The following is a 19174-nucleotide window of genomic DNA, read 5'->3' as shown; positions in this document are numbered from 1 at the left end:
AGCTGGCTAGATGGCCCCGCAACTAAAGGCACTTGCCTCTTAAGCCTGATGACCACATCCCTAGAACTCATGGTATAAGGTGAAAATTAACTCTCCAGAAATTGTTCTCTGATCTCCAAATGTGTGCAGTGGTACACACACCCACCTGCTCTCATGTACATACACCATACACACAGACATACAATAATAATAAGAGAACAGTCTGATGTATGTCCTACAACACAGATCAACCTTGTGGTTGAACAATGAAATAAAGCACTCAGGAACAAAAGGGGATGGGGAAACAAGGACAGTATGCTGTGTGAAGTCACTATAGTCAAAATTTACAAAATAGCAGAATGATGGCCAAAGGCTGGAGAAGCAAGAAGTGTTACTTAATGAGAGTGGAGTTTCATTTCTGCAAGATGAAGAGGTTAAAAACAGGTTGCACAACATGACCTTGGCACTTAACGGTTCTGAACTGTGTGCTTAAAAATGGTTAAGATGATGTAGTGGTTAATATTGCAGCTTGGCAAATTCTAGAATCATGTAGGAGACAAGTCTCTGGACTTGCTTCTCAAGGGCTGATTGAGGTGGAAGGCCTACCCCTAAATGTGAGCAGCTCTATGCAATGACTGGAGTCCCAGGCTCAATAAAAATGAGGTGAGGTGAGATGAGCACCAGCACTTGCCTCTCCCAGCTTTCTGACTACAGATGAAGAGTGGACAACTGCCTCACGCTCCAGACACCATGCCTACCCCACCATAATGGACTTTACCCTCAAACTGTGAGCAAGAACAGGGCCTTCCTCCTGTAAGTAGCTTCTGTTGGGTATTTTATGACAACCATGGGAAAAGTAACTATTATGGACAATAAATTTTCTAACACATGTATTTACTACAATGAAGTGTTTCCAGATAGATAGATAGATAGATAGATAGATAGATAGATAGATAGATAGATAGATAGATAGATTAGACAGATAGATACTCTCAACCTGCAGTACATGCCTGAGATAGGACAAAGAATCTCTGAGGAGTAGTCTTCCCTTTTGAGGGGGCTGGACTATGACTGAGGCAGTTTGACTTGTTAAGTGTATCACCAAAGTTTGGGCCACAGCTGAACTACTCAACTCTTCAAAGGAAAGACTCTACTAAGCCAGTTCTTTTCCACCTGGCCTCTCCTCATTCTGGTGCTCAATGTCTCTGACTCAGTGTTAGACAAATATTGAAAGACTAGTTTGCAGAAGTAACATCAAATTATCAGTCTTCTGGAGAGCCCACATGTCCCCATCCAGCTCCAGAATCCGCAAAGCCAAGGGCTCTCCAGCCAATCTCACTAATTAGCAAGAGTTAAGCTTTTCCTTGTGTCCACAAACAGTATGGATTGTGATATTTCTGCTTAGCTGATCAGAAAATTGTAACACTCTGGGTTCAGTGTTTTCAGCAGCTTATAGCCAAGTATTCATTAATTATGCAAAACAGGCTTCTAGGGACCAATTCTATTGAGTTAATTAATATTGAGAGCTGCTGACCAATTAGCAGCTTTCTTGCTTATTGAGGAAGGTTGCTGTGGGATCAGCCAAGCAGGGCTAGCTCACCACATGTCTCCTGTCTCTGACTCCATCTCCCCTCTATGACAGTAGCTGTGTACAATTCGATTAATCAAGTCAAAGTCCCTTTTTCTCCCTGAACTAGTTGCATCCTGGCCATTCACTGTTCCAGTACCATTGCCCCTCCAACTATAGAGTGTGGAGTCACTCATTAAAATGCAAAATCCCCAGTCCTAGTCCCTACCCTAGATCTCAAGAGAGAAAATTTGCATTTTTCAAAATCCCCTGTGCCTCCAATGCATATTAAAATTAGGAATCATTGCTGTGCAAGACCCATCCAAGACCCCACAACGTACAATCCCTGTCCCTTCTGGATATAGCAGCCCTAATCATTGACTTTGGACGCTTATGCTTTCCCCCACCTCTGCAATCTTCCCTCCTTGCTCAATATTGACAGTTCCAACATGTGAACCTTGCTTTGCTCAGGTCTAAGGTAGACCTCTGTAGCACTGGCCATGCCAGAATCCCACACTCTACCCTCTTATAGTTCCGTCTCCTTGGCCAGCACAGAAAGCACACAGTGTCTCTTTCTTTATTATCCACGCTCTTGACCCATACAGGTCATTTTACAAACGCCGATGTTTCTGGACTTCTGAGAAACCCTCTATCTATCCTTTGCATCCTTCTTGCAAACTGCATCTGGGCAAACTTGTCTTCTAGTGGCTTTTCCTCTCCTCTTTTCCCACAGAGAATCCAAACTAACTGGACACTATTGTTGTTTGTTGTTATTGTTGTGGGTTTTGGTTTTCTGTTTGGTTTCTGTTTGTTTGTGGTTTTTTTACCCTCTTTGAACTTACTTGTGTCTTTATCCTTCCTCTTTTCCAATATCTGAGGATGCCAAGCCAAGGCATCCTCCTGCCATTCTTGTGTCATCCACCCACACTCCTGGAACTCACAAAATTTGTCAGATTTTACCAACCAATCAGAAGTCCCCAGAACACATCATGTTCTTTCCTGGCCCCAGGACTGTCAAATTTCTTTTCTTCTGCCTGTAGTATCTCTTACATTTCTTCTCTGGTTGGCTGCTGGCCAGCCTGTGAAAGTCACTTCCAATTAAATATCTTCCTGAGATTTTTCTTATGTCTGCTTCTACTATGGCTTAAGTATCCTTTCCATGTGCTTCTAGCAATATTTTAAATAATTATCTGTACTTGGTATTTGTGTGCTAACTCTCTTCCCTGCTTCACCTCACTTCATCTGCAATTAACCTTTGTAGAACCATTACTGTTTATCCTTCTTTTATAAGGAAAAACTGAAGTTCAGAGTGGTCAAATAACATGGCCAACGCCATACTGATCATAGGAGTCAAGCTGAGATCAGTGAATTTAAACTTCAATATTCCAGCTATGACGGATCAATCTCGTGCCCACTGCACACTGTACTTACCAAGGCTCTATCTCTAGTGCCCTTAGCTTTGGATCATGTATTTGTCTCTACCTGTCCCTCCTAGTAAAATTGATGAAGTCCCTGAATTCATGGCCTTTTGCCTCTTATTAGTGTAACCCATATGCATGGCTCAGCACTCTTTGTGTTAGTGGGAAAATGAGGTCTCTGCTCAGTTCAGCTGTGATAACAAAATAACACAGACTATTGGACTTCAGCAGAAGACATTAACTATGTGGAGGCTGGCAATGCCAAGATATGGTTCCAGTGGGGTTTGGTATCTATGTTTTCTCTTCCCAGATGGTGGCTGTTCTTTGCCATTTCTTAAGGAGAAGAAAGACTACTGGTTCCTCTCTTCCTTTCCCAAGGCATCAGTTCTGCTGATTCAAACCCAATTCTTACAATCTCATTTCATCTTAATCACCTCCATAAACTAAAGATATAAGGGTTAGATGTGTAGAACTGGGGAGTGAACCCAGGGCTCTGTGAGTGCTAAGTAAATCCACCACTAGGTTACTTGCCCAGCTCTAGGGATTTAAGGTTAATGTGTAAACTGGAAGAGTACAATTAGGTGACCCCACTGTCTCTGTGACTATGTTCCAGCAGTGGAGACAGAGCAGCTTAGATTTCCAAAGCTGTTGAGAAGACCTGGCATGGACCAGGACAGTATCACAGAGGAAGGATCTCAAAAGACTCACAGACTATACATTGATTGAAATGAATGCAAAGAGCATTTCTGTCTAGAGGATAAATCATAGGAATAAGATTTTATGGCTTGATTAGACTCGAACTGCTTGGAAGACAAAGGGCTAGGAAAAGAGGCTTGGGCATCAGGCAAGAGGCTAGCCCCATTGAGCCCTCTCTGGAGGCTCGCTCAGGACAGGTGACACATCAAAGACTGCACAGCTTCTCATCTCTTCCATCACTGTTGCTGAACTCAGGGTTGAGAAGCACTGCATCTGAGCTCATCAGGAGGCTAGAAGTAGATTAGTGGTGCCTGCTCTGACACTGGGTAGAAGGGAATAAGTGGCAAGAAGAATGCTGTGGATTCTTCTCTCTGCTAGAGAGCCTGCCTTCCTAGTGTAGGTACTTGAAGGAAGCCTCATAGATGTGCACAGATCTTAAAAAATAGACTGTCACCTACATGTCACCCATGTTTTCCCTTTCTGCTTTTTTCTGACTTGGACCATGACCTGAAGCCCTTCCTGATGCCTAAGCTGCAGGTACACATTATAAAGAGCTGCCATCTCCCAGTGTGCCATCTCAATCTTCTCAATGTGCCCAGAGTACTATACCAGCCAGAACAGAGTGGGATCCACCTAGAGCTGGGCAGAACAAAGTAGCCCCAAGACTTAAGCAGCTCCACAGTGCCCACTGCATGCCAAAGTGTCTGCACTTCTGACTTCACCTCCTAGCTCAGCACTCACTTTCACAAGGCCACACAAGAACAACAGTCATAGCTTTTGTCCTGTAGCTTCTGACGGCAGCAACCTAGAAAACCAAGTCTCCTTGCAGATTAATGAAGACAAGCAGGTCCTGAGGAAACAATGACCATAGTGTGAGCCCTGATCGTCCATTAAAACACTTTTTATTATAGGCAATTAGACTAGGACATACATGTGATATCCTATAAGTTCCTCCAAAGATCTAACCACTGGTGACCCTGGAGAGCAAAGTAGTTACTTTATTAAACCTAATAACTGTTCACTGTGCAGATTCCCCACTGCTGAGCCCTCCACACATGAGGGTCATATGGACCCTCACAGAGTCCAAAGCTGTGTTGTGTGCCCTGGGTTATAATGATGCTTCTTGTATGTTACTACTGTTCTCTGTTGCCCTTTCTCAGAAAGCAAGATGGAGTAGTCTCTGTGCAGATAAGACAAACTTCAAAATGGAGTCAGCTTCTCCCCTCTCCCTTCCAAATGCCACACTAGAGACATGTTAGTAATTACAAAGGTTGGGAAGCCCTCCTCTGACAATGGTGGTGACTGGCATCTTCCATGATTTATCCTCTGTAGAATTTCACTATGATCCTGTGAGACAGATAGTGCTAAGACCAGAGACTTGGTACAGAGAAGGTTTAAATAATGCCCGAGGCCAAAGTAACATTTACAGACATTCAGACTCGGGGACACGAGGTAACATTGACCCCTCTAGGAAGGTAATAGCCAGATCACATCTAGGTGGTCAAGCATCTCGAAGTCCCATACCCTGCCAGGACCAACTTTGGTGACCACATACACTCTACACACAGGTAGGGAGTGTTACCATGCTTAGTTGAGTGCTTGCCAGCTGTCCTGGACACATCCCAGAGCAGCAGCTGGTCATAAATACTGTGGAAAATGAATAGCAACCAAACTGCCTGGACACAGAGCACAAATGAAAGAAGCAGAAATGCTAGTGGGAGAGCTGTCCTGTTGGATTTCCCACCGCTGTGAAAGTGAGCCAACAAGCCCCCTCCAGAATGCTGAAATCACAGCAAAAGCAAAGGAAGGTTCAGAATCCTTGTCAGAGCCCATTAAGGTGACCATCTTAGGCAGCAGGCAGTGGCTCCATAGAATGTCTGCTGTTAATTGGAAGAATTATCTGTTGCTTGGTTGCTCATGGACATACACTACACATCCCTATGTACACACACACACACACACACACACACACACACACACACACACAAAGCAGGAAGAATCTAGCTGGTCTCTAGAAAACTTTCACACAGGATGTCTCCTCAGATGCTAGTGATGAGCTACACATCATCAGGCTTGAGGTTAACACACGGCCTATTTGATAATCATTTTGAGAATGCTGGATTAAGCAAAGCCATTTGTATCCCACCTGAAGGCTTTTATTTTTCAAAATCTATTTTAATAAGGATTCTTAAGCACTTTGACCTCCCTTTTAACCCACTAACCAAAGGTAGGGAAAGAGAGTGGCTAATAAGACAAGGGGGGTGTAGACCTGCTTAGAAGTAGTCCCTTGGGGTGACTCAAATCTTCATTGTCTGCAGTCCAGTCCACTAGCAAAACACCAAACATAAACCAGCAGCAGCAGCTCAATCCAGAAGAAACTGAGTGGCTCCAGTGATTGGCAGGAGTCTGCTGAAGCAGCAAGAAGCAGCTAGAACACCATAAGAAGTTCTTTAGTGCACTTCTTTCTACAAAGTCCTAACAAGCAAAGATCAGCAGAGCAAGCAAGGTGAACCAATGCAGTAGCATAGTCAGTAGAGACCAACATCAGCAAAGCCCAACAAAAACCAGAAAGGCAAACCAATGCTACAGCATCATCCACTGTCTCTTAGGTTATACTTAGACTCCAAACATCACGTGTCCTCTCAAGTATCCACTCCAGCAAAACATCACATGCCCTTTTACCAGACAGCTTCCAGAAAAATACCACATGTCTGTTCTCAACAAAACATCCTCTCATGTGTCTGCTTCAGCAAAACACCCTCTCATAAGACAGCTTCCAGGAAAACATCACATGACACAGTTGAGTTTTTAATGAAACCAGAAATTGCCACTTCACCACCAAACTCTACAGGGCCTAGAATGTATTCATATAGCAATGAGTCTCCAAGAGAATAACAACAGAATTACCAAATTCCCTTCCCTGTGGTGTCATATGGACACACAGGTGGCTACTGTCTTTCATGAGCTCCAATCTTCCTCTCCCCTAAACATTTCTAGATGTTGAGGCCTCTCCCTGAAGACTCCACCCAGCTCAAGCCTAAGTCTACCTAATCATAGAAGGATAACGTCAATAATACTAGGGAGCCTTGAGTAGCTCCAACTCCCTGGGCGCTCTGGCTCATGGTCCTCTCCATCCACAGTTTGGGTTTATCTTCATAGCCGAACTTCTCTTGTCCAGGTTCCCTACCAAGCACTTAATTTCTGAGCCTGACTCTATCTGTCAGACTCCTGATCTTTATCTCTTTCTTGTCACTCCTCCCAGAGACATTTTTCTACCCCAAGATTCTCAGTCCTTTCCTGGAACTTGCTACAGCCTGAATGCTCACCGGAACACAGCTACCTTTCTCCATTAAGTGGTAAGGAGTATCAGGCCATCCCTTGATGTTATGCTGACTGAGTAATATAAAAGCCATTCTGATGGCTGAGATTTGGGAAGACAAGCAACACAGTACATGTAGTTAATAGTTTTAAATTTCATAGACCATAATGACTTCAGAAACAGTCTTTGGGAGATTTTATAATGTTGGCAACTGAATAAGAGGCAATGGAAATAATATGTGCCTGCCATCACTTTGTGCAAAATGTTGCATCTTTTTTTCCTGAGATAGGGCCTCCTGTAGCCCAGGCTGGCCTTGAACTCAATATATAGCTGAAGATGACCTTGGTTTCTGATCCTCCTACCTTTACCTCCCAGGTGATAAGATCACAGGCATGCACCACCACACCTAATTTATGTAGTGTTGAGAGTCCAACCCAGGGCTTCAAGTATTCTAGGCAAGCACTGCCAACTAAGCTGGACCTCAAGTTCCAGATATTATATCTTGATTCCAAAAAGGGTTGGGGGCAACATTAGCATTTGGAGTAAAAAAAGTGAGTTCTGTGGGGAAAACATGCATTTCCTATTTTACCAGTAGGCAGTAGAAACTGCTTGTGGGTTAGTGCTAATCCAGTGCCTGGAATATTAAAACCACTACCCATGGGTGGTGACTGAGGTCCCCCTGATGTTCTGTGCCTCTACTCAACTTTTCTCAGCCAGACATCTGACAGCCCAAATTCTTAGACGCCTCCTCTCTCAGGGAAAACAAACCCATCTTCCTAAACTATTTGCGTCTTAGTCTCAGTTCTTCCCTCACCTCCCTTTTAATGTGTGAAGCTTGTGCCAAAGCCTCCTTTATGTTCATCTGGACTGTTGAAGGAAAGAACTCTCAAAGAGAAAGAGAGGGTCTGTCTACTGCAGAGTCCTCCCCTAGCTTCCTAACTCCCAGATTTGCTTCAGTAGCAGATGAACCAGAACATACCAGCAAAAGCAAGATTTGGTCATCCACTTAGAGGTGGGCCCCTGAGCAAAGGAAGCCCCAAAGCCTTGTGGGACCTGAGAAAGCCTGGATGAACAAGGAGTGCTCTCAAAGCACAGCATCCACCATTAACACAGCTAGGTTCCAGTGGCTATAAAGGGTTCAGAGAGGACATGTCTAAGAAGTCCCAGCTGTATTTTGTCTTCTCGGAGAATGGAAGCAAACCAACTTTCCTCTGGGACCACCAGTCCTAGAGAACAGCTGTCTGTGAATTATGTGTTCATGGCTCTTGATACTCATGACTAGAGTGGATTAATTCCAGTCGTAGTGAAACTAGATAGTTAACTCTTGTTTGTTTGCTTGCTTTTTGGGACAGGGTTTCTCCATGTAGCCCTGAGTGTCCTTGAACTTTCTTTGTAGACCAGGCTGCCCTCAAACTCACAGAGATCTGCCTGCCTTTACCTCCCAAGTGTTTGGCTTAAAGGGCACCCACCACTACTTCCTAACTAGACCTGTATCTCTTATTTATTAATTCAAAATGGATAAGAACTCAATATAAGACCTGAAACTCATAAACTACTAGGGTAAAACAAATGAAGACATAGGCAAAGGACTTTTTGAACAGGATTCAACAGCCCAGAAAATAATCCCCAAAACATCAAACTGGGAGCTTCTACATGGCAAAGAGAAGAATCAGCAGTGTGAGGAGATAATCTACATAATGGGGAGAGAAATCGTTTTCAACTACATCTCAGACAGATGGTTACTATACATAATAAATAAAAAGCTGCAAAACTTAAACAACAGGAAAACATCATCCAGTCCATAAATTGGGTAATCAACTGAACAGACCGTTCTCAAAAGTAGAAATATGAATGGCATAAATTCTTGAAAACTATTCCACATCCTTAGCCATCAGAGGAACACAAATTGAAACTGTTTTGAGATTCCATCCCCAGTCAAAATGACTCTCATGGAGAAATCACTTGAACAAAGGCAGGTGAGGATGCAGTGAAGGAGGAATGCTGTTCTTGGCTGGTGGGAAGATAAACTGGAATGGCCATTATGGAAGTCAATCTGCAGATTTCCCAAAAAGCTAAGAAGAGAACTACCAACTGTTCTACTCCTATGAAGGAGTCTAGGTCAACATGCTACAGAGACAGTAGCACATCCATGTTGAACGATTCATAATAGCCAAGAAGTCAAACCCACCTAGATGCCTACCAACAGATGAGAGGAAAAAGAAAATGTAGTCCATCTACACAATGGAACTTCATACAGCCATAAAGAAAAATGAAAACATGACGTTTTCAGGGGAGATGGATATAACTAGGGGTCATTATGTTAAAAGAAACAAGCCAGACTCTAAAAGACAAACCCTACATGTTTTCTGTCATATATAGAACCCAAATTTAAGATAATGTGTGGGTACATATGTCTCTCTCTCTCTCTCTCTCTCTCTCTCTCTCTCTCTCTCTCTCTGTGTGTGTGTGTGTGTGTGTGTGTGTGTGTGTGTGTCTGTGTGTCTGTGTGTCTGTGTGTGTCTCTGTGTGTGTCTGTGTGTGCCATGATACTAAAAAGGGTAATATGAAGGAGAAAGAAGAAGTGTTATGGGAGGTGAGAACAGAGTACTGGAAAACATGTACTAGGAAAACAGAAGATGGAACTGGGGGAATAAAGGAAGCAATCTGGAGGTGGGAGAGCATGAAAAAATATGACAGAGAAAGAACAAAATATAGTACTCATGTGTATGAAGACATCATGATGAAACCCATTTTTATATGCTAACTTTATACATTTTTTAAAAGAAAAGAAGAAAAGTTTGTTCTACCCGTAGATGCCATCCAGAGTCAGGGCAGCCTGTACAGCAATGGGAGGGGGTGGGAGGAATTGTCCATCTTCATGCGTCTCTCTCTTAGGTATTGTTCTATTACTATGAAGAAACATCATGACCAAGACAACTTATAGAAAAAAATCAGTTAACGGAAACTTGTTTATAGTTTCAGAAGTTGGCATGGTCATCATGACAGGGAGCCTGGCAGCAGGCAGGCATGGTGATAGAGAAGTAGCTGAAAGTTCACACCTGATCTGCACATTGCAGGCCAAGAGAGCGACACTGAGCCTACCATGGGCTTAAAACTCAAAGCCCACAGCCCCCACAAGTGACACACTTTCTTCAAAAAAGCCACACCTCCTAAACCTTCTCAAACAGTTCCACTAACTGAAAATCAAGCATGTAACATGAGCTTATGGGGGTCATTCTCATCCAGACTTACCACAGACTCCAAACATCAGTGACTTCATTCATCCCTATGTATTGAAGGTTAATTCATTTGATACTAAAGGTTCTCAGTGAGTTTCTTCTGTTTTTTAAAATCTTTTCCTTTTTTGTTGTTGTTTTTTGAGACAGGGTTTCTCTGTGTAGCCCTGGCTGTTCTGGAACTCACTCTGTAGACCAGGTTGGCCTCAAACTCAGAAATCTACCTGCCTCTGCTTCCCAAGCACTGGAATTAAAGGCGTGCACCACCACTGCCCAGCCTTTTAAAAATTCTTAATACTCTATAATACAGTTGAAACCATTTGGTCCTGATCTTTCTCAGGCTCTGTTGACCTGCTAACATCTAGCCATGTTGCCTTTCAATCCCTCTACAGGGACTTGTGTTCAATCAGGCCTATTTGTACCCATTTCCTGTGCCTCCTCCATCTCTTCATCCTCTGCTCATCCTCCAGAGCTCATCAAGTAAATCCTTTCCTCAGGGAGCTCTCCCATGATGCCTCAGCCTGGAGCTAGGCTGACCAGTGGGGTTACCATCAGCCACACACAGCTCTTGAATGCTGGAAACACAGTGAATCTGAACTGAGAAGCACAAAATACAGGTGAGGGGTTTGAAAGCTTGCTTAGACTACAAGAGTATAGAGTATATCACTGACAATTTGAACACTGCTTAGTGCTAAAATGGGATAATATTTTAGACAGTCAAATATATTGCTCTTAATTTCACCTTTCTTTTCACTTTTCCTCATGTTCTACCAGAAATTTAATTTTTACAACTTTATGTGTATGTGATTATACACGTGTGCCTACAGAAGCCAAAAGAACCATTGGATCATCCCCTGGAGATGAAGTTAAAGATGGTTCTGAACTGCCTGGTGTGGGTGCTAACACATGAACTCTTGTTCTCAGCAAGATCAGCAAACACTCTCAACCTATGAGCCACCTCTCCAGTCCCAGAATTTTTCAAATGATGCATATGGCTTGTATGCTGCCTTACAGTACACTTCTGTGTTTATGCTGGTCTAGAGCGGACCATCCTGGAACTTGCTTTGATGAAACCTTGCATCCTTTTCTCCCCGGCCTTTGTTATGCTTTATAATTCAGCATCCCCACTCGGGATAGACTCCAGAGGACACAAGACATGTTACTTTTGCTTCCTTCTGCACTCTCTGCTGGTCACATAGTCCATGAAATACAATAGAAGCATATAATTAATACACTTAACATGTGACAAACTGTCTAATGTGTCAGATATATGAAAGAGTTGCTGGAGCACCAAAGTGAAAGAACAGATGAATAGTACCTGGCACATAGAAGGTACTCAGGAAAAAGGTTTCTCCTCCTTCATTGTCTCTAGATGTAAGGTAGTAGTAAAGCTTTGGCAATGGCCATATAAACAGAAGTATACTGCATTTGTTTAGTCCTTAGCAGACTGTCTGCTTGAAGTACATGCTGTATCTAAATGCACGTGTGCACACAGATGTATACACCAACTACTCATGCCATTGAGCTCTACCATCTGCTTTGTTAATACGTGTAAGCCAGGAGCTGGACTGAACTGAATGCATTTCCATAATGTGGATCCATCCCAGAGACATGTGATCCTCAAATACAAAAGCAACTGTGTCACATCACAAAAAGAGTTTCCATGCCACTGTCTCCAAGAGTGGAGCTAGGGACATATTAACATTTGTTCCTAATTAACAACAACAAATATCTGTCTCATTTATTTATACCAACAAATCCAAACCTCAGCTCCTAAGGTGCTACTTGTCATGTTTCATTTGAGAAGGGCATCACTACATCTCCATGGTACCCAGGATGCCCTCCAGGTCTCTGTTACATACAATATGGCAGCTCCCATCCATCGCTCATTAATGAGGTAGCAAGTCAAAGAACAGCCTGTTTAAAGACTTGGTAACAACCTAGCACCTGTCAGACCGTGGGCCAATTGAGTTGAAATCTAGAGTGTCTCCACTAAGAGCTGTGGTGGTGGGAGAGTCCAAATCTGGAACTGCCAATCAATGACTCCTGAGGAGAGTTCTCCATAGGCCTTGGCATCATAATCTGGAACAGGAAACCAGATGTGGTCCTGTCTTCACCTAGTCCCTCATGCCAGTTCGTTAGCCATGTTCTTTGGGACTGTGAAATCCAAAGCTCTCACAAAGCTTCCATCATTTGACATGCCTACGGATTGTAGGGTAAAAGTTGGGGTTCCGTGTCGGCCCTGCCACCGGGCTAGGGCCACTGCTCAGGGAGGTAGGAAGTGGGACCTGGGAAGTTTGACTGCGGTCACCCCACGCTGGTGCCAGGCAGGTGTCGGGCTGTGAGAAGCCACAGCGGTGGGTACACCGCTCTGGGGTTGGGGAGCACAGTCTGAGGTCCCAGGGGCCGCCAGAGCTGGCTGGGGGGCGACTCCCCCAGGCCTGCAGGTGGGACAGGGAAGGACTGGTTCTCAGGCTCTTGGGCACCCAGGCACCGCGGGAAGCCGCAGAAGAGCTGAGAATGAAGTGGGCGCCCACGGGCTTTATTGGCCCGCGGCCGAAGGGGAGAGGGGGAGAGAAGGTCTGACTGTACCCCATGGGGATGAGAGTTCTTGGCTTGTCCCAGAGGTTGGCTTGGCTTGGCTTGGCTTGGCTTGGTCACTGACTGCTGGCTTGGATTGGTGGTTGCTGTGGCTGGGAACGCAGAGAGGTCTCCTGCAGGAGATTAGACAGCAGCTCTGTAGATGAAGGCCTGTTCCATTGTTCCCCACGGGCAGATCCTGATGAAAAGAAACAGTCCATGGTTTAAAGATATTTATTGTCATGGCAGAAAGGAGATGAGAAACCGTACCCCCTTTTCTCAGGGCAGGCCTGAGGTTAAATACCTTTTACAGGGAGGAGGGTCTGCGAAGGAAAGCTTAATCGGCTAAGCTCTTCATTCAGTCTTTTAGGTACCTCATTAATATGGAGATCTGTCTTGAGGCTACTTGTGGTCATTTTACCTATGGAGGGGCTAGTAGGGGCGTTGCCCTTAAGTGATTGGAAGACACAAATCTTTGGAGGCCTTGTGTCAGGAGCCTGAGTCTGGGAGCATGGCAAAACGGCCTACCGTCCCTTGCAGGGGACCCTGCAGGGTCACTGGGGTTTCAAACCTAGCTCAACCAGAAATCAGACTCCATTTTGTGGTCTCACAATGGATGGTGTCCATTCTCTGTCCCCCCACCCCCACCCCCTTATGTGGTTAAACTCTGAGCACGTGAAACTCAGTGCCCACAGGCCTTTCGGTTCACTCTTCTCTTCCCAACCCATGGTCACAATTCACTCAAGATAGAATTCAGCCTGACACAGTAGGGTTGTTACCAATAGGCTGCCTGGAGTTCTTTTTCTTTTCTTTTATTTATTTTTCCTATTCATTTTACAGGTATGGGTGTTTAAGCCTGCATGGATATCTATCCACCACATGTGTGCAGAGCCCTTGGAGGCCATAAGAGGACATTCAGTCCCCTGGAACTGGACATATAGACAGTTGTGACCTGCCATATGGGTGCTGGAGATGGAGCCTGGGTCATCCGGAGGAACAGCCAGTGCTCTTAATCACTGAGCCATCTCTCCAGTCCTGCCTGGGTTTTTGTTTGGGTTTGGTGGATTGGTTGGTTGGTTTGTTTGTTTTGCTGGGTTCTGATGGAAATGTGAATAGGCTGAGGGCTGCTTCATCAGTAGTGGCAATTCCAGACCTTCAAGTGCCAAGAGCTTATGTCTCTTAGTCTTAAGAACAAGAGGCTTATGGTTCTAAGCTCAGAAGTCCAGACAGAGACTTACAGCCCTAGGTTTTCAAGTCAGGCTGCCTTGCTCATCTAGGTCCCCTCACCTACCGATGGCCCATGGGGCAGAGCAGCGTGAGCAGCAGCAGCAGCAGCAGCAGCAGCAGCAGCAGCAGCAGCAGCCTGCCCACTCTCAGCAGTGACTGCTGTTCTAGTTCTCAGCTAGTGCTGTGGTTCCTGTGACTGGGGCCCAGAATCTGCAGCCTCGGCTCCTCACAGACCTCTGCCTTCCCTAGTCTTGGTTTTCCCCACCTCTCAGTGTTCACATTGTCCTGCAGCTACCGCTGCTGAGCCCTCTCTGGAGGTCTTCAGCCGCCATATTTCTTCTGCTTTTCCTGCTGCTGCTCCTGCTGCTACAACTACTGCTGCTTGCCACCACTACCACTGCTACCACTGCCACCACTGCTACCACTGCCACCACTGCCACCACTGCCACCACTGCCACCACTGCCACCACTGCCACCACTGCCACCACTGCTACCATTGCCATTACCACTGCCACCACAACTGCCACCACTGTTACCACTGCCACCACTGCCACCACTGCATTACCACTGCCATTACCACTGCCACCATTGCCATTACCACTGCCACCACTGCCACCACTGTTACCACTGCCACTGCCACCACTGCCATTACAACTGCCACCACTGCCACCACTGTTACCACTGCCACCACTGATGCTGCCACCCCCACCACTGCCTCTACAATGATGTCATTCTTTCACAGAGAAAAATAAATTAAAGACATAAAACTAACATTCTCACCAGCATTTAATGATGGCTAACAGTATATATCAATGCTTAGTTCAGTTCCCACACCAATATTGTGGGGAAAAACAGGTCTCTCTAATGTGGTGGTTCTCAACTCTTTGGGGGTTAATGGTCACCTAAGACCATCTTCTCAGATATTTACATTACAAATCATGACTGGCAAAATTACAGTTATGAAGTAACAGTAAGATGATTTTCTGATCGGGGCTCACCACAACATGAGGTGCTGTATTAAAGGGCTAAAGCGTTAGGAAGGTTGAGAACCACTGCTCTATGATAATGCAGTGGATCTGAAATGCTGTAAATGCCTATATACATCGTGGTTCTGGCTTTCTGAGTCATATTCTCTTCACTGAAACTGACCAGTTCTGCTTTTATAGCAGGAAAGCAGTCTCAGTTAACATGTAATGAGAGGTATAGTAGTTGTTAACAGGACTTTATTCACAAAACCAAGTGGCAGATAAGATTTGGTCAACCAGCTTTGCCCTGGGAAGAATGAATACAAATTAAATTGGCAGCTAGAACTTTAGTTACTAAATGGGCTAGCTTGGAATGAGGTGGGTGGGATAGAATGGTGTAGACAGGAGAGGCTAGAAGACAATGGGCACAATAGGATAGCCTGGAATGGAATATTTGGAGTTTACCCCCATGAAGATTGTTTTATTAATATCACGTAATATACATATTTATCCAAACATGCCAATAAGGTATAGCTTTCAGTCAAAAAAAAATCCCAACATGGATGGGGGGCAGACCATCCAAAGCCACACCCCTAGCAGCAGCAGAGCTATTGGTGGTTGATGGCTGCTGGGGAAACAAGAGTCAGTTTCCTCTGAGAACATGATCACTGGTGGGTCACCAGTGGATGGCCCCACACCCACACATATATGGGCAGCACTAATTGACTTCAGAGGGTCTTTAGTAACAAATTAAAAAGAGAACATGAGGTTAGGGGGACACAGTCAGGGGGCATTAGAGTGAGTCAGAGAGGGCAACGGTGAATGGATATGATCAAAATGCACTACATGAAGTTTTCAAAGAACAAGTAGAAAGATTGTTTGTGTAGCCATGTTTAGATAGTGACTACCAATGTATTCCATAGTCTGAGTCAAGAGTAGAAAAGTTTGAGATATGTTAGTGTAGTCACTAGAATTCTCAGCTTTAGGTATGGCTTAAAAGTCTCCATTCTGCTACCATTCTCTCATTAGATATTTCAGAAGCCATTGCTTCTTTCTGCACCTAGGTTTTCCTGACTGTGGGATGGAGAGGTTTGCAGTGTGGAGGTTCAGAGGTCAGAGGTCACCATCACGTACAGCTGCAGTGTGGAGGTTCAGAGGTCATCATCATATACAGCTGCAATGTGGAGGTTCAGAGGTCACCATCACATACAGCTGCAGTGTGGAGGTCCAGAGGTCAGAGGTCACCATCCCATACAGCTGATCGTGAAGCCCACAGACCTGCTAGGTCAGGTTGGAGAGATGGCCCAGGCAGAGAATCTAGCTTCACCCTTCGTGTTTCAGCCTTTCCTTAGCCTTCTCTTTTCTTCAGCTAAGAAAAATTTGATTTATTTTATAGTAGTTTGAATCTAACTGAATAAATCCACTCCCGTTTGTGGATAATATTGACAGCTGAGAGAGAAAAAAACTTTCCCAAGACACTCAGTGCCTGAGCAAGTGTGGACACTGGATTGTGTTTATTATATTAATTTTAAACTAAAGGCCCTGTCTCCTCCTTCATAACATGATCCTCGTTGTGGAAGTATTTGTTTTGCAGCCCTAAGCTCTAAATTCCAACTCACCCTCAGTCTCTGCTTAATAATGAAGAAGTGGCTTACAGGCGCCACTGTTCAATTTGTTATGTAATAATGTCATTGTTCTCTCTCTCTCTCCCTCTCTCTCTCACTCTGTCTCTCTCTGTTGTTGATGATGATGATGGTGTTGATGTTGTTGTTGTGTGTGTGTTTTGTTGGTTGGTTGGTTGGTTGGTTGGTTTCGTAGCACTAGAAACTGAACCTAGGGTTTCAGACATGGTAGGCAAGGGCTTGCTACTAAGAGCCACATTCCCAGCCTTCTTTTCAGTCTTTTTATTTTGAGACAGGGTCTCTCACTAAGTTACCAAAGCCAGCTTTGAGCTCTCCTCACAGTCAAGAAGGCTTTGCACTTGTTGCCCTAAGGTCTCCTGAGTAACTGGGATTAGAGGCCTTCATCATCAGACCCAACACTTTCTTATTTTTTAGGGGTAGGGAGCAGTCTAAACTAGTTTAAGAGCAAGATACCATGACGTTTGGGATTTTCTTTGAATGTTATCAAAACTTGAAGGAAAGCCATGAGATTAAACTCCACTTTTTTCTTATTCTTTTTTCTTATAGTGGTTTTGCTTGGAGATAGAGTCTTACTATGTAGCCCAGGCTGGCTCGTTTCGCCGCAGTCTCCTGAGTGACAAAATCCCAGATGTGCACCACTATACTTGGCTCTCTACTTTGTTTTATGTTTGGAAATTTTCATTACAACTTTTTTTTAAAGATTAATGTGTATGAGAGCTTTGCTTGTGCATGTGTATGTTTATATGCCATGTGTGTGCCTGCTACCGGTAGAGGCCAGAAGAGGGCTTTGGTCCCCTAGAACTGGAGTTATAGGTGGTTGTGAGCTGTCATGTGGGTGCTGAGACTCAAACTGAGGTCTCTGGAAGAGCAGCAGATGCTCTTACCTGCTGAGCCATCTCTCCAGACCCTCAGTGGGTTGTTTGTTATGAGACTCTAAGCTGCCCTCCCACCCCGGGTACATTCTAACTCAGTGTCGTAACCCCAACTCTGACCCAGGCCTTCTCCCCCTCCTTTTTTTTTCACCACCAGGATAGGAAGAGGATGCCTTCCTGTGATGACAAAGAACATGACAATGGCCTTCCTCTATCCCTGCCTCCAGCCATGTCCTGAAGCAGCTGGTTCTAGCTCTGAGGCAGGAGGACAGCTGCCAAGAACCATCCAAACCTTTTACATTTTACACTACCCAGTAGAGATAGAAGTGATCCTATCCAGCAAATATGGGAACCCATAAATTATATCTATGGGGCTGTTGACCAGTGATCCACTTTGCATTTAACCCAGCAGTATCTCCTAGCATCCCCACCCCTCAAGAAAAAAAAAAAAGCCTAATTTATTAAATGCTTTTTGTGCTGATTTAAACACCTTGCTGGCTTTCTCACTAACTGACTAATACACTCCAAGTCCAGCTCTGTGAACCACTGTGTATTGGGTATAACTTCCGGGTATCTGCAGCACCAAAAAGCCCCAAACCAGCCTGAATAAAACGTGAGAGCTGTTTCCTGGCTTTCCCTGCCCAACTTATAGACAGCTCTACCAAACAGCCTCCCCTGCAAGTTCTTTGCTGTTTATATGACCTTGGGGAGGGGCCCCATGAGGCTCACCAGTCTCAGGAGCTTCCTAAGTCCTGACTTACCTCCCTCCCTCCCTCCAATTAGCACAGAACATGAGTGAAATCTCTATTAGCATGCAAATGGTTGTTCTTCATTTTTAGAAAGTTACATTGTATCGTTCCACTGGGCGTTTCTCCCATACATTGGCTGTTCCTACTCTGCTGACCGTGGAACTCTGGGGTAACCCATTTCCTCTTTGGGCAGCACTGGTCCTTTTAAGAATGATGTTTTTATTTAGCTAGAATCTGTCTCTGTCTCTATAGTTTCTTCCTTCCGTTAATTCAGTGCAAACAGCAAGGGCTCCAGAATTAGACAAAGCTGGGCCCAGATCCCATTCGCCAGATCTCAGTCCTACTGCGTTGTCACATGGCCCTGTTTGGGAAAGGTGTTTGTTCTCCCCCATACTCTCTCTCCCTGATCCTCCAGGTGTGAGAACTAAATGGGATGGGCCCGTGGAGAGCATTTAGCACAGTGCCCAGTGCGTAGTGGGTTAGTTCATCTCCATCATTTTCTTATCCATTCACTCACTCAATAAAGGCGAAGCTCTGCTGGCAAACGCTAGAGACCGGAACATGCATAACAAATAGTTCCCGGTCTGCCCGTGCATGCAAATTAGCATGAGAGAAAGAAATGTTTAAAAAGAGATTCTAATACAGCATGATAAGTACAACAATAGAATCCTGTAAATGCAGAGGAGACAGCGATTCACTCTGAGGCAGAAGCAGAGGTTGCTGCCAAAGCGGGCTCCCTGCGAAGGCGATACCGGTAATGTGTTTGGAACAGGGATAAGGGCTTCCCTGACATTCATGGAGGGAAAGAGATTGTGGATTTGAGCAACAGAACCTCAGGCTATGGCGTGATGGGATACAAAAAGCACATGAGAGGTAGAGAGGCAGATCTGGAAGGTCCACAGTGAACTGCAGCATGGTGAGCA

General features: G+C 44.8%; 1 long non-coding RNA gene across 4 annotated transcripts; it reads left to right on the top strand.

Annotated features, from left to right (window-relative positions):
* Positions 1-466: 466 nt before the first annotated feature.
* LOC143443612 (uncharacterized) lies at positions 467-18419 on the top strand. Of its 4 annotated transcripts, none has more exons than XR_013112749.1 (4): positions 467-792; positions 6923-7016; positions 13636-16272; positions 17660-18419. It is a non-coding gene; the product is annotated as an uncharacterized LOC143443612 (long non-coding RNA). The 4 variants fall into 4 exon arrangements; XR_013112748.1 differs by lacking the exon at positions 6923-7016 and having other exon boundaries at positions 13636-13863; positions 16052-16272; positions 17660-18416; XR_013112750.1 differs by lacking the exon at positions 6923-7016 and having other exon boundaries at positions 13636-16220; positions 17660-18417.
* Positions 18420-19174: the final 755 nt, after the last annotated feature.

This window comes from Arvicanthis niloticus, chromosome 1, assembly GCF_011762505.2.
Source record: "Arvicanthis niloticus isolate mArvNil1 chromosome 1, mArvNil1.pat.X, whole genome shotgun sequence".
In the NCBI taxonomy this organism is placed as follows: Eukaryota; Metazoa; Chordata; class Mammalia; order Rodentia; family Muridae; genus Arvicanthis; species Arvicanthis niloticus.
This window is presented reverse-complemented; position numbering and strand designations above follow the sequence as displayed.